The sequence below is a fragment of the Hyperoodon ampullatus genome (assembly GCF_949752795.1).
Source record: "Hyperoodon ampullatus genome assembly, chromosome: 9".
Classification (NCBI taxonomy): Eukaryota; Metazoa; Chordata; class Mammalia; order Artiodactyla; family Ziphiidae; genus Hyperoodon; species Hyperoodon ampullatus.
The window spans coordinates 30826381-30851352 of NC_136922.1; positions in this window are offsets into that span (position 1 = coordinate 30826381).

A 24972-nucleotide genomic window follows, 5' to 3' on the forward strand; every position below is an offset into this window, starting at 1 on the left:
CAAATCAGAGATGAAAGAGTCATGGCAACAGCAGTGTTCCACATGTCAGCATGCTTGTGTGGGTCCTCTGAGCCCCAGTTCCCACAGGACCACGTGGAGGGCCAGAGGACACCTGTGCACAGGTGCTTTACAGGAGAAGAACCTGGGCCAACGACCCAGTACTGCCCCTTTGCCAGCAGCAAACATGGTAGCAAGCAGCAAACAAACCTGCTGTCTCCCCTTTTGGAGCAAAGAGATGCATGTCGTCACTCTCATCTTCTTAACCTACTTAGTTGCCTGGGTGACTAACTACAGAAATCTCTCTTTATCAGGAGGAGCTTGCAGTCTGGCACATTCAACGAGAACATACAGGGATGCTCAGGATGCCTAAGATAGATTTCTTCTTCCAATACACACTACAGAAATAATAAAACTAAAGCAACAAAATTTGACTAAATAGTAAATTTAGAGACTAAAGGCAAAATAGTTACCAATAACTGGAAACTAATTTATATTACAAAGCCCCAAACCAACCAACCCACCAACCCCTCATCACCTTTTTTCCCTCTCACCTTCATTTGACCTTGGAGAGTCTTAAATAGTGATTTTTCATGGGGGTGGTAAGGAGGGAAGAGGAAAGGATACCCCATCCTTCTCTAGGTTCCTCTTGTTTCTGACTAGTTAAGGAGGAAAGAAGTCTTACCCTTGAAAGAAGGTTAAAATATCAATAAATAAATGGAACTGGATCTCTTAAATTGCCAGCTGAAACTGTTTATGGCACTTCTGTCATTATCGAAGAATGAGAAGAAAAGTGGACCCACCTGCATAGGCTCAGGTCCAGTGCTTTTGTTATGTGGCTAAGAAGGTAACTAGAGGTAGTTACCTTAGATTACTTTAGTCTGTTCTCACTTTCTTGGGGAGAAAATGTGAACATTAATGATATTTTAATAACTGTCTAGGATAAATTTAATTTTGTTAATCCAGAAATCTGTCAGATATAAAAGGTGAAGTGTGTGGTCAAAATGACATAAATTGGAGCTATATCAAACCAAGTCACAGTCATTTACTAACATAAAACCATAGCTATCTAAACTTTTGATGAATAATGGGACCTTAGAGTTCACGTGATTTAATTATCTTGAGAGATGAGTTGAAGCTTAATATAACGTGATTAATACAGGAGCATGCAGTCAATTAATAGAGAGATGGTCCAGAAACAAGAATCCTGGCACCCAGTCTAATTATCTTTGCACTGTAGAATGACTTATGTCAAGCATTTCAACTTAACCCATACATCTAAATAACCAGAAATACACAGACAATACTAAACGAAATAAGCAGGATAAATGTCAATATATAATTGAGGATTACATAAACCTTATTTTTTATCTGGCAAGAATTTATGTGTCCACTTCTACTGCTTCCTTTTCTTTGTAATAGGTTTCTGAAGATCATGATACTTTGGAAGAGCACAGCTACATTAAAAGTCCATCCAGAGTGAGTTACCTTCACCAATATTCATGAATACTGTGGGACACTAGACAACCTGGGAGCAGAACAGAATATAAAATCCGGTTTTGAATCTCACAGATGGCAGGTAAAGACGTAAAATCAAAAGGAACTTCGCGACATATTTTTGCAAACTAATATATTAGGGGAAAGGCTTAAGAAGAAAGCCCACAGAGAGGAACACTGAGAGGGTGAAAACGTGCCCAAGGAGGATCGATAGCACATCGCTTCCAATGGTTAAGTCACTGAAAACAGACCTGGAGAGAGTATCACTCATCACTCACAAGTCCAGAAACCATTGCAGCCAAGTCTTCCTTTCATGTGCCACCTGGTGTTGCCAATCTAAAGGGAAATGCCCTACCAAATGATCCCTAAGCATCTTTTAGCTGAAGTGGTTTATGATGTTTGTTTGTCTTAGCTTTATCCTGTGCCCTACCCCCCCACTCACCCCTCCCTGCTGGAACCCAGGGAGATCACTCCCTCCCTCCACAGGCTCCAGGCCACATGACAGGACATGCTTGGAAGTGGCCATGTCTATCTCCTCCAAGGGCTTTTGAGATTATCATTCTGTAAGATCAGTAAGCCCTTCTAATCGACATCCTCCTCAGTGTGTGGAAGGTGGGAGTGCAGACAGCGTTGAAAAAGATCACTTTCTAGGGATCCAGTGATTATTGCCTAATGAATCCAGGAGAAGGCACGGATGGAAGATGTGTTGTTTGACATTTACGTCAACACATTTTTAAAGATAAATTTAACCAGACCAGAAAATGAATTATTGTTTACATGCTTATCATTATTGTTTCCATAGCTAACACTCACATTTGCTGTCATCATCATCAAAGTGTAGTAATATTAACAACCATTGAAAGGATACTTGGAGACCAATATTCATGGGCAATATTACCGAAAATGCAGAATCATGAGTGGTGATGCCATCAGCGTGAAATAAATGATATTAAGAAACTGTAGAGGCAAGACTTGCTATGTTGTTTCATGGCACTGTGAGTTCTAACAGCATTGCTAACCGTTTTTTAGACTAATTGACATACAACATTATCTTAGTTTTAGATGTACAACCTAATGATTTGATATTTGTATGTACTACAAAACGGTCACCACAATAAGTCTAGTTAATATCCATCACCACACATAGTTACAGAATTTTTTTCTTGTGTTGAGAACTTTTAAGATCTACTCTCTTAGCAACTTTCAAATACGTGATACAGTATTATTAATTATAGTCACCAAGCTGTACATTACGTCCCTGTGGCTTATTTATTTTAAAACTAGAAGTTTGTACCTTTTGACCCCCTTCACCCATTTTGCCCACTCTCCACCCTCCATCCCCTGCCTTGGTGACCACCAACCTGTTCTCTGTATTTATGAGCTTGGTTTGCTGTTTGTTTGTGTTTTAGATTCCACGTATAAGTGAGATCATACTATATCTTTTTCTCTTAGTGGGAGATATGAAATTAGCCTGGATGGTGCCTTGAACAATAACAATAAAGAGACAGTTCCTGGACATTAACAGGAAGAAATGATGTCTGGACAGTGAAAAAACAAACAAACAAAAAACGTCATTGTGCACTGGTTGGACAATAAACTGAATACAGAAATTTCCCATTCAGAAGTATCTCTACCCATTATTCTGAACCTTCATTGATACTTCACTATACCCAACATGGCATTATTTATTTTGTAACCAAACTGTTCCTGTAGACAAGAGCCCTAGCAAATATATTTCCCTGGAATCCTGCACAACCAATAATATTAAGTTAAAGAGTAGAACCCTAGAACAGTGTTCCTGGAAAGACAAGCTTCCTTGCTCCAGTGCCTGGATGCTGCTGCCCCATCTCACATCTCAGTCCAATAAAGGCCGATTGGACCCAGCTGCTGGCTATTCCTAATCTCCTCTCTCACCCGGTGTTCTGTGCCTGCGGAAGGAGGAGGAAGTTTGGTACGCTGAAACTGTTATGAGTTTGGTAGTGAAATGACAGCATTAAAAACCTAGTATTGGGCTTCCCTGGTGGCGCAGTGGTTGAGAGTCTGCCTGCCAATGCAGGGGACACGGGTTCCTGCCCCGGTCCGGGAAGATCCCACATGCTGCGGAGCGGCTGGGCCCGTGAGCCATGGCCGCTGAGCCTGGGCGTCCGAAGCCTGTGCTCCGCAACGGGAGAGGCCACAACAGTGAGAGGCCTGCGTACCGCAGAAGAAAAAAAAAGCCTAGTGTTATTTGCCACATATCTATACGACAATGAGATCAACAGGCATACCACTCAAACTATGCACCAACGTATTCTCTCCAGAGCTGCAGCAAACTCATGGAGGAGCTGCGTAATATTTTAAGTTTTCAAGAAAAACACAGCAATAACTCAACATCCCTCAGACTTGGAGTGAAAAATATTAACAATTTCAACATTACATTGGGCTGCATTCCTGATGATGACATCATAACTTGCTGAGCTATGTTTCCTGCAGCTGCATGATAAAAAGTAAGTACCATATGAAAATCTGCATGAAACAGGAAATGAGTGTGTGAGTGCTTGATCTGATTTAAGCATTTGCAGAGCCAAGCAGGTGCACACACCCCATTTGTAAGTAATTGTGGTTATTAAGAAGGAACTAAAAATATTATTTTCTCTCAATTTATGTGTATTTTTTCCAAAAGCCTACTAAGTTGTTAGGACATCAATGCTTATTAAGCTGTTTGGAATTAGCTACTGAATAAATGGAACTGTTAGGTATTTCTTTTAGCCTAGGACATGCAAAGAGAAAATAACTACGATACTGAGAGTGAATCCAAATGTGTGTGAACCTCCCAAGCTTTGGTAGAAGAGGAGTTGTTTTGGATAATTTTTTAATAGGATGACTTACATTCTCTCAAACCATTTCTTCTTGGGAGATCTGAATGTACAAGTCAAAATTTTAAGGTTCGTCTGTCCCATCTGAATCATATTGACATTTTAAAAATTTCAATGTGTACTTAGGCATCTATGTAGTGATTCCTAGGTGGCTAAGTTGTTATTACTTTAACAAAACTAGGAATTCGAGCAATCTGAAATAAATTGGTATATATAAAAACTTGGTTCATTTGACATTGATATGTGTCCCAAATTTGAAATTGATAATATGAAATTTGTACCTTGGTAGTCCCTAAGAACTAAATGTCAATATGAAAAAAATAATGATGAAATGTGATGCAATTAAACTGCCTTCTTAAGAAGGACAGGTTTTAACCATGTTTGTGACAACCCTTAAAGTAGTATAACCTGTTTCTGCCAAATTCCCCATTCCCATGTGGAATCATCTGACCTTGACAAAGTAGACTGGTGTTTTAAGTTTTAGCACCTTGGGGGTTTTATTTCATGTACTATATGTCACTCTGCTTGTTGCCTGGGGGTGAATAAATCATTGTTTCAAGGAAGCACGTGAACAGTGCAACCAAAATCAGCTAATATCAATGGTTAAAAATAGTAAAGAAGTCCAGTAGGAAAGGTTCTCTCTTGGCTCCATTTATCCCCCCAAAGATTTTAGCACATCTCCATGTGAGATAAAATAAAGCAGCCACTCATTTTTCTAATATGTTGAAGACCAGTTTTGTTCATTAGAACGTCTTTCCTTGACTCTGATTACAAAATAACATCTCACATATTTGTAATTAAAGTTCATTTTTTTACACTGTAAGGTTTTTAGTAATTATCCATAAAGTGACATAAAATGAGTATAAAACCAATGTACATTTCTTTTTCTTAAATTTTTATTTCATATTGGAGTATAGTTGATTTACAATGTTGTGTTAGTTTCAGGTATACAGCAAAGTGATTTAGTTATACATATTCTTTTTCAGGTTCTTTTCCCATATTATTACAGAGTACTGAGTAGCGTTCCCTGTGCTATACAATGGATCCTTGTTGATTATCTATTTTTTATGTAGTAGTGTGCATATGTTAATCCCAACCTAGTGGCTGTACCAATGTATGTTCCCATCAAAAGTGTACCCTCTCCAGCATTTATTGTTTGTAGATTTTTTGATGATGGACATTCTGACTGGTGTGAGGTGATACCTCATTGTAGTTTTGATTTGCATTTCTCTAAAAATTACTGACGTTGAGCATCTTTTTATGTGTTTTTTGGATGTCTGTATGTCTTCCTTGGAGAAATGTCTGTTTAGATCTTCTGCCCATTCTTTTGATTGGGTTGGGTTTTTTGTTTTTTTTTTTTTTAATTGAGCTGCATGAGCTGTTTGTATATTTTGAAGATTAATCCCTTGTCGGTCGCATCGTTTTAAAATATTTTCTCCCATTCCGTGGGTTGTCTTTTTGTTTTCTTGATGGTTTCCTTTGCTGTGCAAAAGCTTTTAAGTTTAATTTGGTTCCATTTGTTTATTTTTGTTTTTATTTTCATTACTCTAGGAGGTGGATCTAAAAAAGATATTGCTACGATTTATGTCAAAGTGTGTTCTGCCTATGTTTTCATCTAAGAGTTTCATAGTAGCCAGCCTTACATTTAGGTCTTTAATCCATTTTGAGTTTGGTTTTGTATGTGGTGTTAGAGAATGTTCTAATTTCATTCTTTTACATGTAGCTGTCCAGTTTTCCCAGCACCATTAAGAGACTGTCTTTTCTCCATTGTATATTCTTGCTTCTTTTGTCATAGATTAACTGACCATAGGTTTGTGGGTTTATTTCTGGGCTTTCTGTCCTGTTCCAGTGATCCATAAGTCTGTCTTTGTGCTGGTACCACACTGTCTTTGATTACTGTAGCTTTATACTATAGTCTGAAGTCAGGGAGCCTGATTCCTCCAGCCCCGTTTTTCTTTCTCAAGAATGTGCATTTCAATTGAGAACTTGTAGTTAAGGTTTGGCTAGAAAGAAATAGAGGCAATGAGAAGTATAATGTTCCATTCTTACCTACTGTATCATCTGACTCAACCATTTTCTTTTTGGTATGACTCTCTGGTGGGAAGTGGTCCGCAATTTTAGGCAAAATGACCTTCAATGAGACTATAAGGGGCTGTGTATGTAAAAGTGTTATGTTCCTGGAGGGAACTAATCCTGCATATTTTTCCTTAGAGATGAAATGAGTGTCAGATTGGCAATGGAAGGTTCTATTATTACTGTACATATTAATGAAAGAGTAGAGAGATGGATTATATAGAAACATGACAAATGGTCATCAAGTTTCAGTGATGTCATAACTATAGTGTTGTTAAAACATTGTTAATATATCAATACATGATACACGGTGTAAAGTGCACCTGAAAATGTTTTACCCCCTTCTGACAAAGTACAGTGGGGCCTCCAGCTCTCTAAATCCATGGATTGAAAACCCTGGTCAAAAATATTGGGAAAAAAAAAAACTCCAGAAAGTTCCAAAAGGCAAAACTTGAATTTTCCAGCTCCAGCAACTATTTACATTTACATAGTATTTACATTGATTAGGTATTATAAGTAACCTAGAGGTGGTTTCAAGTACACTGGAGGATGAACGTTATATACAAACGCTATGTCATCTTATCTACAGGACTTGACCGTGCCTAGATTTTTGTATCCTCGGAGGTCCTGGTACCAAACTTCCATGGATACTGAGAGACGATTGTAGCTTTCTTTTCTTCTCCTTCTATTCCTAATCGTCCTACTCCTCCTTCTGAGAAATACACCTAGTGAAATGTAAGGTTAAAGGAGAGATCATGGTCTTTGGAGTCGGACCTAAGTGTAAATCAGAATACCATGGTACATGGTCTTGTGGAAGATATTTAACCTGATGATGATTTTAACATAACAAATATGGGTATAAAATCATTCTCTGAGAGTTTGTACATAGATTCATTCAGTTACTGTACATAGATTTCTAATATGATGAGTTTCTTTTACTTCCCAGGCATTTATTTCCTAGCTCTATAAGCTTGCCCAAGGTCTATAACCTCAGTGACTTCAAATATTATACTGAGGCTAATAATAATACCTACTTTTAAGGTCATTTTAACAATTAAATAATATAGCCCAGGTAAAATGCAAAGTACAGTGCCTCTTCAGAGAAAGTAATACATGTTAGTTGTTATTATTATTATTGTATTACTACTTCTGTTATTACTAGTAGTAGTGGAACTCCCTTCTCCTACATGCCTCATCCACAGTGTATAGTATACATGATCTTTCTTTTTGTGCTTGGCAAAATGAATGCATTATAAAATTGATTGCTTAATGAATAGAAGAAAGGATTGCACTTGGCACCATTTAAGTGTCTAAAAATTTCAAAAGAATGTTTATGAGATACATTGCACTTTAATGAAAAGCCTGTGGTTGGAACGTGTTTTCTCAAGTGAACTGAACGTGTCACTGCAGCTGGTCTCCTACGTGAAAGCGGAAGATCTCAATGAGAACAAAGTAAGGGCAGGACATTCTATGTGTCTGTAAAGGCGACCAGAGTAATTTAGGAATGGTTCTGTACCCACTGGGAGATTTCATACACTCATCACTTTCTTTTAGTCTGATATACGGGCAGTTCCTTCTGCTACTCTTATTCTTGGCTCCCTTGAATGATTGCTTTGCCAGAAATAAGGCCATGACTCAGGCTTGCCAGATGGGTCATGCTTTGCAGGCGCTCAGAAGAAGCCTGAGGCGTGTTTATGATACACGTCATGTCTGAGGTGAGTTAGAGATTTCCCTGGAATTTCACAAAAGAAGCAAAGTCTGTAGGGGTATTCATTAATTGTTTGAAGAGGAAAAAAAAAGTACAGCTTGCTTTTCATAATGTCAGATGACTGGACACAATGCAATGCCTGAAAATGTAGTACACTGAGTGAAAGAAATAAAAATGGAGAATTTAGCATGAAAATCCTTTTCTAATTCAAGAAAGAATACACTCAGAACTCCAAGATTTCACATTTGGAAAGGAATCAGCCCTAAACTTTGGACCCTTCTACTTTATTTATTTTTTTTGTAATTAAAAACTTGTTAACACAGTGAAACTTACATTGATTAATGAATAATAGCAGATGCCTTGCCTGGATTTTTTCCAGGCTTCTTAGGAACAGTGAGATTGGGAAATGCAATATAAACCTTTTGATGGTATTTTGACAATACTGTGTCAGACACATCATTGAAATAGCTGTCTGCATTTCAAAATCAATTTCATTCGATAGGAATTATGAGGTTTTCTATTAACATTTTCCCTGAAGTTTTAAGACTGAAGCATTTTTGTGACCCACTTCTCTGAACTAGGATTTGAAGTAAAGCAGTTGTGATGTCTCTGGGCACTGGGAAGGTATTCTTGGTCTCAGCCTCTCAAACTTCATCAGCTGAAGAGATAAGATGAGCAGTTAGGAAGTAAATGCATAAAACAGAATTTTGTATCTGAAATCCAAAAAAGCAAGTCAAGATACACTGTTGACACACTTGCTTCAAAAATCTTGAAATGTAACTGAGATCACAAAAGGTGTGTTTTGAAATTACTTCTCAGTGGTGGATTTCATATGTGGATGGAAAGCATGCAGTTGTATTGTTTGAAGGGTCTATATCTTTCAACTTGATAACACATAATAGCTTAAACTAGAATATTAAATATGAGTTCTTTGAAGACAGAAATCATCTCTTACTCATATGTATACACATATCACATAGCAAAATCCCTGATCAATAACAGACTCAAGACAAGTTTATTGAATTTTACTAACTTGGGTAAAAAGAATACTAGATAGGAAATCTAAGGCAGTGATTCAAACTAGCGTGTACAAGAATCTTGTCAAGAACTTGTAAAAATGCAGTTCCTTCTCTCAATCTCTCTGTCTCCAAACTACACACACACACACACACACACACACACACACACAATTTTCATTAGAACTACAATAATAATGCAAAAGCAAAATTCAGAGATTTTTTCAGTAATAAAGAGACAAGAAGGGGAAAAAAAAAAGAAATGGTAAAGAAAACTGTGGGCACTAAGAAGAAAAGTAGGTCATGTCTCAAGGCAAAGGAAATATTTTCATATCCATTTTATTTAGACTTGACTATAAGTAGTTGGTACATATAAAGAAGAGGGAACTTCTAGTAAGCCCTCCTGTAACTAGTCATGCTACTTTTTTTTCTGGATGTTTCTCCTAATTCAAAATATTGTTATAAAATAATTCCATTTTTCTGTTGCTGGAGAAATAGTTCCCATTTCAATTCCTTCTTAGAAGTCTTCCCTGTCAGTCACCAGGTAGAGCCAACCTTAGTGAACAATTTTAGCATGGAAAACGGAAGGTGGAGGGTTAATAGAGAAAGCTAGGAAGGGGTCACAACACCCACTTTCCTAGCACCCTCCAGGACCCACACATGACACATATATTTTTTTAAAATAAATTATTATTGGAGTATAGTTGATTTTCAATATTGTATTAGTTTCAGGTGTCCAGCAAAGTGAATCAGGTATATAGATACATATATCTGCTCTTTTTCAGATTCTTTTCCCATATAGTCATTGCAGAGTATTGAGTAGAGTTCCCTGTGTTATACCGTAGGTTCTTATTAGTTATCTATTTTATATATAATAGTGGGTATATATCAATCTCAATCTCCCAGTGTATCCACCCCCTATCCCCTTTGGTAACCATAAGTTTGTTTTCTACATCTGTGAGTCTATTTCTGTTTTGTAAATAAGTTCATTTTTACCATTTTTTAGATTCCACGTATAAGCTATATCATATGATATTTGTATTTTCTCACGTGTATTTTTATACCTAGAATACAGCTTGGTCGTGGGCTAAGATTATTCTGCAGAAACTAAACTTCCCAAGCTTTCTTTGGTTTTCCAGTTATGTGAATTAGCTACTTAGAACATACCATGTTTGTTTTCCAGATTTTGTAATCCTGTAGGGATTTACACTGCATTCTGATGATTGTGTGGTTTTAGAAATCCTTGTAAATCCTGTGCTTACCAAATATGACATACCAGACCAGTCTGCTGTCAGTTGCTCCAAACTAGTTCTGAGATGTAGTTACTATTTAAAGTAACTGCTCATAGAATGTGAGTAAAAGTTGACTTTTGTTCACACGTTTCATGTGATGTAATTGTTAGTTCCAAACTCAGCAAGTGAATAGCTCATCCATATGCGTGCCTATGTTTATATTTAGCTGTACTTAATTAGTTAAAATGTTTAACAGCACATTTTATCATCAGTAATTTCCTTTTTTTTTTTTTTTTGCGCTACGCGGGCCTCTCACTGTTGTGGCCTCTCCTGTTGAGGAGCACAGGCTCCTGACGTGCAGACTCAGCGACCATGGCTCACGGGCCCAGCCGCTCCGAGCATGTGGGATCTTCCCGGACTGGGGCACGAACCCGTGTCCCCTGCATCGGCAGGCGGACTCTCAACCACTGTGCCACCAGGGAAGACCAGTAATTTCCTTTTTTTATTAAAAATTTTCAGTTGTTAAAAAGATAGCATTCTCTAAATACTGGCTACATCTGTATATTCCAGTTAACTGTACCATGGGAGTTCATTTCAGCTGCCTTCCTTTCTCTCATAGCTGATGCTACTTCATTATCAATCTTTCCTGATAAAACCAGTACGATCGAACTGAGGACAGATCCTAGACTGAACAGGGAAGTGAAACTAATAGAAAACCATGCCATTGCGTAGAGAGACATTTTTGGGTGAACTTCTTCCTCAGTAGAGGATAATGATGTCTTTTAAATTACTTTGATATTTAATTAATCACTGAATGGAAGCTGTATTTAAAGTCTAAACATTGAACAATTGCAAAATTCAGCATCTATTTATATCCAATTAAGAATAAAAGAAATAGTATGGGGAAATAATCATTCCAAGGTAGTTCAGAAAGGGTGTGAGCCATCTGAGACATGGGAGAAGAAAGGGCAGAGAGGATAAGGCAGATTATATCAGCTTACCGCTGTGTAAAGATTTCCCCGGTTTGGGATGAGGAGAAGCTGAGTGGAACTTAATAGCAGAAACACAGCATATAGTAGTTACTGTGGTATGCATCAATAATTTAATGACCTTAACTTATAATAACCTATACATTTTTTTGTTTTTTAGGATTTATTTTTTCTTCGCCAAATTCTGGTAACTATGTAAAACAATTCAGATATTTTTGTAGCTAAATCTCTGGACCAGCTGGACCATGACTCACCATTGAAATTCAAGATTTTATTATGGAAATTAGGAAGATGAGGCAAGCAGCATCCTTTGTGATAGGCTTGGCCCAGTTGATTGTGCTCTGTATTGAATAAGAATTGAGAAAGCACTAGACTGGGAGTTAGGCAGTCTGTCTTCACCTTAGTGATGTATGCAACCAGGTTGAGATCATCTAGACCGGGGCTAGGTGGATATGTTTTCTTCTATTTATGGAAGTCATTGCTATTTCTCCTCTTTTAAGAGGTGGACTTGGGCAAATTATGCAATTTCAGGCCATCAGTTTCCTCATATATAAAGTGAGCATAATAGTGGTACCTAATTAATAGTGTTGAGGAAGGATTGATTGAATTAGTACATGTAAAGAGCTGTAAATGGTTCTTGGCACATAATATGCAAAAGAACCATAGCAGGGCAGAATACAGGGTCATCAAGGGCACAACTCTCCTGGAGCCTGACTGTGTGAGTTCAGATTCAAGATCTCCCACATCCTAGCGGTGTGACCCGGTTTCTCCGAGCCTCAGTTTTCTTGTGAAAACTGTGAAAAAGGAGATAGAAATAATATCTTTCTCATCAAGACATTTTGGGGGATTGACTGAGAATGTATCTGTAAAACACTTAGGACAGGTTTGAAAAATGCAGCTATTTTATTTAATCATTATTAAATAATTATTAACTATGTATCTTAATTGCCTACATAAAATAGTTTTTGTTGTATTCAAGTAGTGTAATTCTGAAAGTTTGATGATCATGTTTACTTATGAGGAAAATGGTTTAAAAGGAGAATTGGGGTTATTCAAAAGAGAGAAACTGACATCTTCAGAAAGTTTAAACAAAAACATCTATGAGGCATATTATTATTACTATGTCACAACATTATAATGTTACACATTGTCTAAAAATAAAACCTCCTTCTGGAAAGAATATTCGATGATATGATATAGGAAGCATATCCCAATTTTTGAAAGAACAAAGAGAATTCTATTTGCCATGTAAACATACCAAATATGCAAAAATTCAGGTGACTGCTCATTCTGAGAATTTTTGCTTCATATTGTTTACAATCATGTTATTTCATACATTATGAAATTGAAGTATATAACTTCTCTAAAGGAAGGTGATTACAGTCATGTGATTTCTCTGGTTCTAGAGACTACGAACAAAAACTGACTGAGCATTTGTAATTATGTAGAGTGAAATATAGTCTATTAGATGTGTCCACAAGATACAGAGTTTAAGAAGGAATCAATCACCTGAATTCTGTCCTCTTTCTCTACTTTCTCAGCCTCCTTCTGTGGCCTCTTAAAGGAATAAAATAAGTTTCGGCTCCTGGGCATTCTTCCCTAACTCCTCTGTTTATTTTCCACTTTTGCTTTGCTGCTGTCCCCCACCCATACTTAGCAACAGCCACTTACCATTAGAGTGCTTAATCCAGGACCTGTTAGGAGTGCATCCTTAATATCTATTAGTTCCTAATGGATTACTTCGTAGGTAGCTTTATGCACATTTTGTACGTTTGGTCAGGCCTTCCCAATGTACTTTATATCTTAAAGAGGAAATACGTTCCATTGCTAAACCATAATAATGGTGTCAAACAACAGTTTCCAATGGAGGGAGGGTGTATTCATGCAACCTTTTTTGGAAGGCTTTTATTTTCCAAAGTATTAAGATGTAAATCTCCTAATGGTATATGCATAATAAATATTTAGCTTGACTATAAATAATAATGAATAATAATGTGTCCTATACCCTGTAGTTTTCCTCATGATGCTGTATGTCTCTTGTCCATCTGTTCTTCATTTTGTTATGCTGATACAGATGGTTCTATAATACACGGGAGTGCAGAAATTTATAGATGGAGGAGAGTGCAAGGTAGCCCTGTTACATTAATCAGATTTTATGTTAGTTTCAAAATGAGAAGAGTGTTTTGAAAAGCCAAAAGGAATCTCTTCCTATAAAAAGACAAAATGACTATTGAAACCCTTCTTTACTAGCTTTAAACCCATTTTTCTGGGAGTGGTTTTGATTCAGAGCATAAAGAGGAAGTTAATGACTTGGGCAAGGTTTTTCCTAATGCAGTGTGTCTGTGAGAAAGCAGTGGGTTTACTGACAGGAGAAAATTGGGATGCAGGGTCTTGAAAACTGATTCTCACTGTCATATATAGTATTCGGCCTATTCATATTGGGTAGTAAATTATACCTCCTGGCTCTTGCTATGCTTTTTGGCTCATAAAATGCAAAATGGCCCACACCTGGTTTTTCAAAGCAGTAGTTAATTGAAAACTTGAAATTAATACTAGCACACGAAATTAATTATGTTCATTTGGTCCTATGTTTTGACTTGTAGTTTTAGACACATAGAAATACATTAATGATGATTCCATTGTTGCAAATTACATACTAATCTCTTATTAGGAAGTGTGTGTAAAGCACATCATTTGACCAATATGCTCAATTTGCTTTGGGAGAAGACATTTTCACATGAGAGTGTTGCCCCAACACCTGAACTCTAATCCTGTTTACAAAATTATATTAGTTTGGGCAAACCATAAATTATTATTGAGCCACTGCTTTTTTTCTGTTCAATACTCTGAAGTTAATACATTTAATCACAACTAATATGAAATGATGTGCCTTGAATGATATATACCTAATCAAAATGGTCTCATGAACTATTGTTTGATAACAATCTTTTAAATAATTGATTCCCCAAATTTGATAATACTTTGGTATCACTGAAGCAATTTCTATTTTATTTATAGGAAAAAAATAACTCTAACATGAAAAGTTCTTTAATCCTTTTTAAAAAGTCATAAATATTTTGTGCATATAACTTAACATTTTTAAAGAGAAAAAAAATTCATAACCCTAGATTTTGGACCAAAGCAACCTATTTTAAGCATGAGACTTGTATAAAAGTTATTAACATATGCATCCTTGAAACGATGTCATTCCACCTCAGAATATATGTACTTTTTCCATACCAAAATATAAAAATCATTTAAATTTCTTGTCAATTAGATAATATATTTCCCCCCAAAACTTCAAGTGAAATTAGAAGAAATGTGTACTTTAGTTATCTTATAAGAAAACTTGTACTTTTTCTTGTGTTTATAATCAGTATTATCTTTTGTAACAGTTAGTGCTGCATTAGTACGGATTTTTAAAAATATGTCTAATTCTTACTGTAAGGATTTTACCTGCAAAAGATCAGAGTTTAAACTCTACGTCTCTTCACTTGCATGAGCTCCTTTCAGAACACTGGCAGTAGCCCTAGCAATGCATTCATATGGTCTTATATTTTTACTAAAATTTACCAGAATAAGTCATTTCAGTTAAAATCACTTGAGATTATTGTCTCTTTACTCCAACCTCTGTGTCATGTGGCTTTGAAGTGGCCCTGGGCACTTCTGGAATCTGTCTAAGGGGAAGCTTGGGACACATTTTGTTTGGGTTTGGTAGGATATCTATTTGATCATCACTTTGTGATTTGGCAATGACTTCTGTGTATAGTTAATTTATTGCTCACTATCCCCTTGTAGGACTGATTTCCAGAAGTTCTATGCCAACTTGTCCAACATTGTGGCATAAGGGTATAAAGACAAAGATCATATTGAGGTATGAACATCCTGTCCCATGGCACCCTGGTCTTGATTGGTGTGGGAAGTGAGGAAGGTACAAGGTACCAAATGTATCAAGCCAGTTGCTGATTTCTGTAAAAAAAATTTTTTCATTGACACTCAGGTTAAAACAATGTTCTTTCCTTCAGGCATATACTCAACTGTGTCCTCAAATTTTAGAACTAAATAATAACAATAATAATAATAAAAATAAATAATAAGTTTCTATCAGCTGTGCTAAAAGACAATTTCAACTCTTTCTCTACTGAAACTATTACAAAAGCATTATCATATGAAAAATTAGAGGTTTTGCCAAAAAATGTAGTGCAAAATGTATCATAAAACTGTGTCAGGAAGATAACTAAATTGGAAACAAATTTACATTATTTTTCTGGATTTTTTGATGTGTGTGGTATATGCCAGCTTTGATATTTGTTACTTGTATCACTTATTTTCCCATTCTAAATATATCTTCATTTTCATACTGAAATTTAAATTTATAATTATATATATATATTTTAAATCCCTAAATTGTATAAGCTACAGACCTCATAAAACAGGATCTGCCTCACTTTATAAATTTAGTAATTAATTGATATCCCTCTTAGTTATGTTATGATTGAAAACATATCAACATATATATTTTGTTTATAAAAAATAAAATGAACATCTCTAATCTCACTGATAATTTATGCCTGAAGAAAGCTTAGTCAATGAATCCACACAGCTGTAACACAAGACAAAAATCTAATTCTAATAACAAGGACTATTTACCAAGTCCTATTTTACAAGATTCTGTAATAATATCATTTCTATTAAATTAGTGAGAAAACGGATGCACAGAGGGGATCTGTAGCCTAACCACTGTACATACTACCTCTCAAAGTAACCTCTTTCATCTAGTAGCAGATCCTCAGATTTTAGACATGCTGAGAAGAATTTAACCAGCTTAGTATATGTTTTTTTTTCTCCCAAGTTTGGGTAATAGGATCACACGAGGCAATTCAGAAGCATCTAGGGGCCTTCTTTCGTGTACATGAAGCAGAGGTCTCCTCCCTATATGGGATCGGATGCAGGATTTACATCCATATTTATATTTTGAAAATTCACCCAGATGATTCTGCTAGACCTTTAAGTGACAAGTAGAGTAAAAATATAATTGCAAGAATTGACTATGAAAACTGAAGAGAAATCAAGATTCCTTTTAGAATGAATTGGCATTTTCTTTTCTACCAATTCCTCACTTTGGTGTCCCACAAACGGATGTGTTTCTAATAATTAGAAAGAAATGAACTTATACCTAACATTCTAGAGAAGGTATTCACACCACTTTAAACAGTCTTGATTAGACAGCAAGTACGTTGTTCAAATAGTACCTGCACAACCTTTTGAGACACAGATCAGGTTTTGAGATTTATAACTTTAAAACAAGCAGTACCATATATTATATTATTTAGGCATATGTATATATTTTAAAGAATTAAAAACTTGGGAAAATAATGAAATTCCGAGTGATGGTTATTTCTGTGATGGATATTGGGGAAGGACAGGAGAAAGGAAGTGAGAGGAGAGGTAGGTAGATGTGAACCACCAATAGTATATATGCCAGTTTGCTTTAGTTTGGGGCTAAATGATAGGTTCCTGAGTGTTCATTATTTCAGTAAACAATGAAATGAAACAAACAAATGAAATTGAAAGTAAAATTCAAGCAAAACTAAAATCAATATTTTCTTTCTTTTTTTATGGAGATATAGTTGATTTACAATGTTGTGTTTTAGGTGTATAGCACTAAAGACAAGGTTAGGTAGGCATACACATATATGATATAAATTATTCTGAAGAGCACTATGCATAGACCCATGATGACAGTGTGTTATGAACCTAGGGTTATTTTTGCGTACTTGGGATGCCTCTGATTTAGGCCATTCCCTGTCCCAGTGTGGGTGGGTATTCTTACTTAGTATTTATCCCTATATTCTTTTTTTTTTTAACAGCCTTATTGAGATGTATTTAAGGTATACAACTTGATGCTTTTTTAAATTAAAGTATAGTTGATTTACAATGTTGTGCTAGGTGTACTGTACAATGATTCAGTTATATATACATATATATATTTTTTATATATTGTTTTTCAGATTCTTTTCCCTAATAGGTTATTTCAAAATATTGAGTATAGTTCCTGTTCCATACAGTAGGTCCTTGTTGGTTATCTAATATATGTATAGTAGTGTGTATATGTTAATCCCAAACTCCTAATTTATCTCCCCCTTCCCTTTCCCACTTTGGTAACCATAAGTTTGCTTTCTATGTCTGTGGGTCTATTTTCTGTTTTGTAAATAAGTTCATTTGTAGCTTTTTTTTTTTTTTTTTTTACTCCACACATAAGAAATATCATATGATCTCCCTATGTTCTTAGTGTTAATCCAGCCCTTAGATTCTTTCTTTAATTTATTTATTTATTTTATTTTTGGCTGCATTGGGTCTTCGTTGCTGTGCGCAGGCTTTCTTTAGTTGCGGTGAGCGGGGGCTACTCTTTGTTGTGGTGCACGGACTTCTCACTGCAGTGGCTTCTCTTGTTGTGGAGTATGGACTCTAGGCGTGCAGGCTTCAGTAGTTGTGGCTCGGGAGCTCTAGAGTGTCAGGCTCAGTAGTTTTGGTGCACTGCCTTAGTTGCTCTGAGGCATATGGGATCTTCCAGGACCAGGGATCAAACCCATGTCCCCTGCATTGACAGGTGGATTCTTAACCACGGCGCCACCAGGGAAGTCCCCAGCCCTTAGATTCTTTACTTGATTAACCCACAGTTTAGGAGAGCTCCTTGAAAGAAAACATTTGCTTCTGTCTGTATCCTGATGCCTCAGATACTGCATGGAAGAAAATAAGCGGGCAGTCTGTATTTAACCCAATGAATGAATGCTGGCTATTGTGTTCATTAGTAATATCATTTATTATTTAGTAACTCAAGTCTCTCTCAGAGTATATAATCACTGTAACATATTTACCATGAAGTAACATGAAGAGCTTGTAATAAATGTGGTCTGCTCTTCCAGTCTGAAAATGTTTTTAAATTTCCACTGTGCTATTAAAATTATGTAAAACTTTATAAATTCTTTAGTCATTTTTAGATCAAAGCAACATATAGTTTAGTACACAGAAATGACTACTCCAAAAATTAATAGCCACATAAGTAGGCCAATATGAAGAAAATCAATTCATTGGATTCCCAACTCCTGTTACTCTCTTCTCTTTTCCATTTTCTAGTCCTTGTGCTTTGAACAATACCTTCCTATTGTTAGTACACTTGTAATATAAATCCTGGATCTGTGTCAAAAACTTTTTAAGGATAGTGTGCAATTCTGTAGCCCCATGAAAACATTGTTTAGACTCTGTTGGTTTTGGATACTCATTAAAATTCAATGTTAGAGTTATCAGATGAATGAGTGTGTTGATATTAAGAATATATGATTATAAGGTTTTCTTTTTACTGAAAATTCTTGACTTCTGATCAAGTTGGATATGCTTCAGTAATTTTCTCTTGTATGACTTAGTATCAACTTTCTCTTGCACATTTAATTAAAACTTTGGCATTCTGTTTTAAAATTCAACTTCCCTTCTGTAATCAAAAAAAATGGTAATTATTGGAATGGCTGCCCTTAGGCACATATGAAGGTCACAATTTTCTTTAATCATCATTTATTAATATTCTAAATCCAAATATTATCAAGGAAACATATATATATATATATATATATATGCATATAAATCAACATCTTAGTCAAAACCTTTGAAATTTTGCAAGGCACCATATTACATAGAAGGTATGCCATAGGCAAAATGTGTTTTCCATTTCTTTCCAACCCTTGATTTTCTCCTTCACATTCAGAGTCTTTCAAAACTTTCTACTTGTTCCTTGACCCAGTGCCTCAGGGTCCCACTGTTTGGGATGATTTGTTGGCTAATCATACTTTTCCATTTGTGTTAATGTCTTATAGGTGGTAACTCTCAAAATTTTGCACCCTTCCAGCTAACAAATTTCAAAAGATTTTTTTTCTCCTGTAACCAAAGGCAAAATTAGTTCACCTTCAGGCATTCTAGCAAGCCATCGTAGAAAATAATTTTCTGGTTAAAAAAGTCGTTGGTATTTAAGATAATTAAGACAATTCTATATGGTTATATAATGAGGAAAGAGAAAGAGGATAATGCTCCCTTTGTGTCTTTGGAGGGGGAATTCTGAGAGTGAATTTCTCTGTCAAAGTGTACATTTCCATGTGATGTAGAAAAGGCTATGATAATAGAACCCAGCTCTCATGGTGCATAACTCTGGCCCTGTGCGGTAGGCAAAGTGCAGGAAGTGCTAAAATATAGGCCAGTTTGTATTCCCCACTGAATCAAGCTGGTTAGACATACAGGAACAAAAAAGGAAAAGTCAAAGGTTAAATATACAAATGCTGGGGCTTTCAAACTGTAAAAGTGAAAGCAATTGTGGAAAGACCATCATTTGAATCATTTAACAGAAGAAGGAAGCATTTTGTAGTATTCTTTGGGGAGTTATACTTCATGTGCAGAAGCACTGGAGGGAAAAAAATGGGCCAGTGGGCACTTTGCAGTTTTAGGTTCTACAATACTACGGTTCATTTCTAGCTTCTTTTAGAAATAAAAATGGTTTATTTCAGGGCCCACAGAGCTTTATTCCTAGAGTTGAGTTTCATGCTTCTCAATGTTTTCAGACAGTGCCTGCCTGGGACACTTAAGTGAAATAACAGAAGGACTATAGTTTGTGGTCCCATGAAGTCAGAAGGCCAATCAAAATTTCTTTTCCATTAGGTTACTTGTTACCTGTATAACAAAGTTACACCATTGTCTATCATTTGAATTTCTAGATATGCTTTTATGGATTTGCAATTAATTCCTTAAATTTATTTTAAATAGAGATATCATTAGCGATGCATGGAATGGAGTAGGTATGTAATGGAATGGAGCAGAAACAAAGGTATTATTATTCTTTCTCTTTCCACATGATATATCAGAAGACATTTTAACAATATGAGACTCTAAAAAAAGTCCACCATCTACTCACTGTCTGCCATAAGTAGACTTTATTTATTATTTAAAACCTCATATTTAGAAAGCACTTTGCAGTGTATTTCACTCATATTTCATGAAACCTTGACATGATGGTCCTAATAGATGAGATCATGAATCACATGAATACATGAATCACATGTAAAGACTGCACACCTGATGAAAAGATGCTTAGGCATTTGAAGTTAAGGTGGAAAGGCACAAAAAGGAAAAGAAAATAAGTAACAAGTGGGGATGCAGTATGTATATACACACAAAGGACACAGAAAGAACAATTTCTATCTACCAGAGAATGGGAAAACTGAGTCTAGGAACAGGAATGTATTACACACTATTGTGTGTGTGTGTGTGTGTGTGTGTGTGTGTGTATAAAAATGGTATATGTTACAATTCAGTATAAACAGTGCTACTCCTTAATTTTCTACTAAAATTGAGTGGCAAAGTATACCCAGTGTATATGCATGATTCATCAGATCACGATCTAATGCAGAGAAGTTAGGAAAGGATCCACAGTCAGTTCAAATTTTAAGCAAATTTTTAAAATAAATTTTTAATCAAATTGTAAAATTTTATTCACAAAACAATCGTGTACTTTTTATTTTTCATCTTATTTCCTTATTTTTGTATTTATTTTTAAATTATTTTTTATAAAGTATAGTTAATTACATTATTTTAATAGTTTCAGGCATACAACGTAGTGATTCAATATTCTTATAGATTATATTCCATTTAAAGTTATTATAAAATATTGGCTATATTCCCTCTGCTGTACAATATATCACTGTAATTTATTTTATACATAGTAGTTTGTACCTCTTAATCCTCTATCCCTTTCTTGCTCCTCCCTTCTTCCCTCTCCTCATATAGTTTATTCTCTGTATCTCTGAGTTTGTTTCTGTTTTGTTATATTCATTTGCTTGTTTCGTTTTTTAGATTGTATCCACTCTGGCAGGTGTGAGGTAATATCTCATTGTGGTATTGATTTGAATTTTACAGGTGACTAGTGAGTTAAACATATTTTTACGTGTCTCTTGCCGATCTGTATGTCTTCTCTGGAAAAATATCTATTCAGGTCTTCTGCCCATTTTTTAATAAGTTTTGTTTTTTTCAATATTGAATTGTATGAGCTGTCTATATATTTTGGATATTAACCCCTTATTGTACAGATCATTTGCAGATGTTTTTCTCCCATTCAGTAGGTGGATTTTCCATTTTGCCTATGGTTTCCTTCACAGTACACAAGCTTTTAAGTTTAATTAGGGCCCATTTTTTAAATTTATCCTTTTGTTTTCTTTGCCTGAGGAAACAGACCCAAAAAATATCCGTACAACTTATGTCAAAGAATGTTCTGCCTATGTTTTCTTCTATGAGTTTTATGGTTTACAGTCTTATATTTAGGTCTATAATACATTTTGATTTTATTTTTGTGTATGGTATGAGAAAATGTTCTAATTTCATTCTTTTATATATAGCTGTACAATTTTCCCAGCACCAGTTATTGAAGAAACTGTGTTTTCCCCATTGTATATTTTTGACTCCTTTATTGTGGATTAATTGACTGTATGTGCATTGGTTTATTTATGAGTTCTCTATTTTGTTTCATTGATCTATGTGTTTGTTTTTGTGCCACTACCATGTTGTTTGATTACTGTAGCTTTGTAGTGTAGTCTGAAGTCAGGGAACATGATATCTCCTGCTTTGGGTTTTTTTTTTCCTAAAGATTGCTTTGGCTATTCAGCATCTTTTGTTGTCCTACATAAATTTTGGGATTATTTGTTTTAGTTCTGTGAAAAATGTCATGGGTATTTTTATAAGGATTGCATTAAATCTGTAGAATGCTTTGGGTAGTAAGGACACTTTAACAATATTGATTTTTGCAATTCATGAGCATGAGATTTCCTTCCATTTCTTTGCGTCATCTTTAACTTTCTTCATCAACGTTTTATAGTTTTCAGAGTATAGGTCTTTCACCTTCTTGGTTAAGTTTATTCATAGATATTTCACTATTATTGATGCTGTTTTAAATGGGATAATTTTCTTGCTTTCTCTTTCTGATAGTTAATTATTAGTTTATAGAAAAGCAACATTTCTGTATATTAATCTTGTATCCAACTTTATTGAATTCATTCATTAGTTCTAATAATTTTTGGTGAAGACTTTTTCTATAAATAGTATCATGTTATCTGCAAGCAGTGACAAATTTTATTTCTTCCCTTCCAATCTGGAAGATTTTACTGCTTTTTCTTGTCTCGCTGCTGTGGCTAGGATTTCCAATACTAAGTTTAGTAGAAGCAGCAAGTGTGGGCATCCTTGTCTTTTTCTTGATTTTAGAGGAAAAGCTTTCAGTTTTTCAAATTTGAGTATATTAGCTGTGGGTTTGTCATAAATGGCCTTTATTATGTAGAGATATATTTCCCCTATATGCACTTTGATAATTTTTACCACAGATGGATATTGAATGTCATCAAATGTTTTCTCTATATCTGTTGAGATTAACATGTGACTTTAACCCTTTGTTTTGTTATTGTAGTGTATCACATTGATTGATTTGCAAACGTTGAACCATCCTTATGACCCTGGAATAACTCCAACTTGATCATGATGTACGATCCTTTTTATATATTTTTGAATTTGGTTTGCCAATACTTTGTTGAGGATTTTTGAATGTACATTCATTAGAGATATTGTACTGTAATTTTCTTTTTTTGTAGTGTCTTTGTATGGTTTTGGTATCAAGGTAGTAACGGCCTTGGAGAATGAATTTGGAAGTGTTCTTTCCTTTTTAATTTTTTGGAATAGTTTGACAAGGAAAGGTATTAGCTCATCTTTATATGCTTGGTTGAATTACCTTGTGAAACCATCCAGTCCTGGACTTTTGTTTGTTTGGGAGTTTTTTGATTACTGATTCAATTTCACTACTACTGATTGATCTGTTCAGATTATTTATTTTTTCCTAATTCAGGTGTGGAAGATTTTTGGTTTTGGTAATTTATCCATTTCTTCTAGGTTGTCCAGTTTGTTGGCATATAATTATCATCATATTGTCTTATGAATTTTTGTATCTCTGTGATATTTGCTATTTCTCCTCTTTCACTTCTTATTTTGTTTATTTGGATCCTCTCTCTTTTTATCTTAATAAGCCTGGCTAAAGGCTTATCAATTTGTTTATCTTTTAAAAAAAAAAAAAGCTCTTGTTTTCATTTTTTGTTGTTTATTGGTTTCTATATTATTTATTTCCACTCTCATCTTCATTATTATACTGGCTTTAGCTTGTTTGTTCTTCTTTTCTAATTCCTTTAGATTGTAGGTTAGGTTGTTTATTTGAGATTTTTCTTGTTTCTTAAGATAGACCTGTATCACTATAAAATTCCTTCTTAGAACTGCTTTTGCTGTGTGCTGTAGATTTTGGACAATTGTGTTTTTATTTTCAATTGTCTCCAGATATTTTCTGATTTCCTTTTCGATGTCTTCATTGACACGTTGGTTTTTTACTAGTATGTTGTCTAGTCTCCATGTGTTGTGTTTTTCCAATTTTTCTTCCTGTATTTGATTTCTAGTTTCATACTATTGTGGTCAGAAGAAGTGCGTGATATAATTTCGATCCTCTTAAATTTGTTGAGACTTGTTTTGTGGACTAGCATGTCATTTTTCCTAGAGAACATCCCATGTGCACTTGAAAAGAATGTGTATACTACTGTTTTGGGATGGAGTATCTTGTAGATATCTGTTAAGTACAACTGGTCTAATGCATCATTTAAGGCCAATCTTTCTTTATTGATTTTCTGCCTGGATGATTTGTCTATTAATGTAAGTAGGGTTTTAAAATCCCCTACTATTATTGTGTTATTGTCAATTTCTCTCTTTACATTTGTTAATATTTGCTTTATATGTTAAGGTGCTTCTATGTTGCATGCATATATGTTAACAAATGTTATATTCTCTTCTTATATTGATCCCTTTATCATTATTTAATGGCATTCTATATATTTTATTATAGACTTTGTTTTAAAGTCTACTTTGTCTGCTATTAGTATTGCTACCCCAACTTTCTTGTCATTTCCTTTTGCATGGAATATCTTTTTCCATCTACTCACTTTCAGTCTGTGTGTGTCTTTAGTTGCATTGTGAGTCTCTTGTAGGCAGCATATAGATGGGTCCTATTATTTTTAATCCAATCAGCCACATTAAGACTTTTTTTATTTTTAAAAATCATCTTTACTGGAGTATAATTGCTTTACAATGGTGTCTAGTTTCTGCTTTATAACAAAGTGAATCAGTTATACATATACATATGTTCCCATATCTCTTCCCTCTTGTGTCTCCCTCCCTCCCACCCTCCCTATCCCACCACTCTAGGTGGTCACAAACCACCTAGCTAATCTCCCTGTACTATGCGGCTACTTCCCGCTAGCTATCTATTTTACGTTTGGTAGTGTATATATGTCTATGCCACTCTCTCACTTTGTCACAGCTTACCCTTCCCCCTCCCCATATCCTCAAGTCCATGCTCTAGTAGGTCTGTGTCTTTATTCCCGTCTTACCCCTAGGTTCTTCATGATCTTTTTTTTTTCTTAGCTTCTATATATATGTGTTAGCATATGGTATTTGTTTCTCTCTTTCTGACTTATTTCACTCTGTATGACAGAC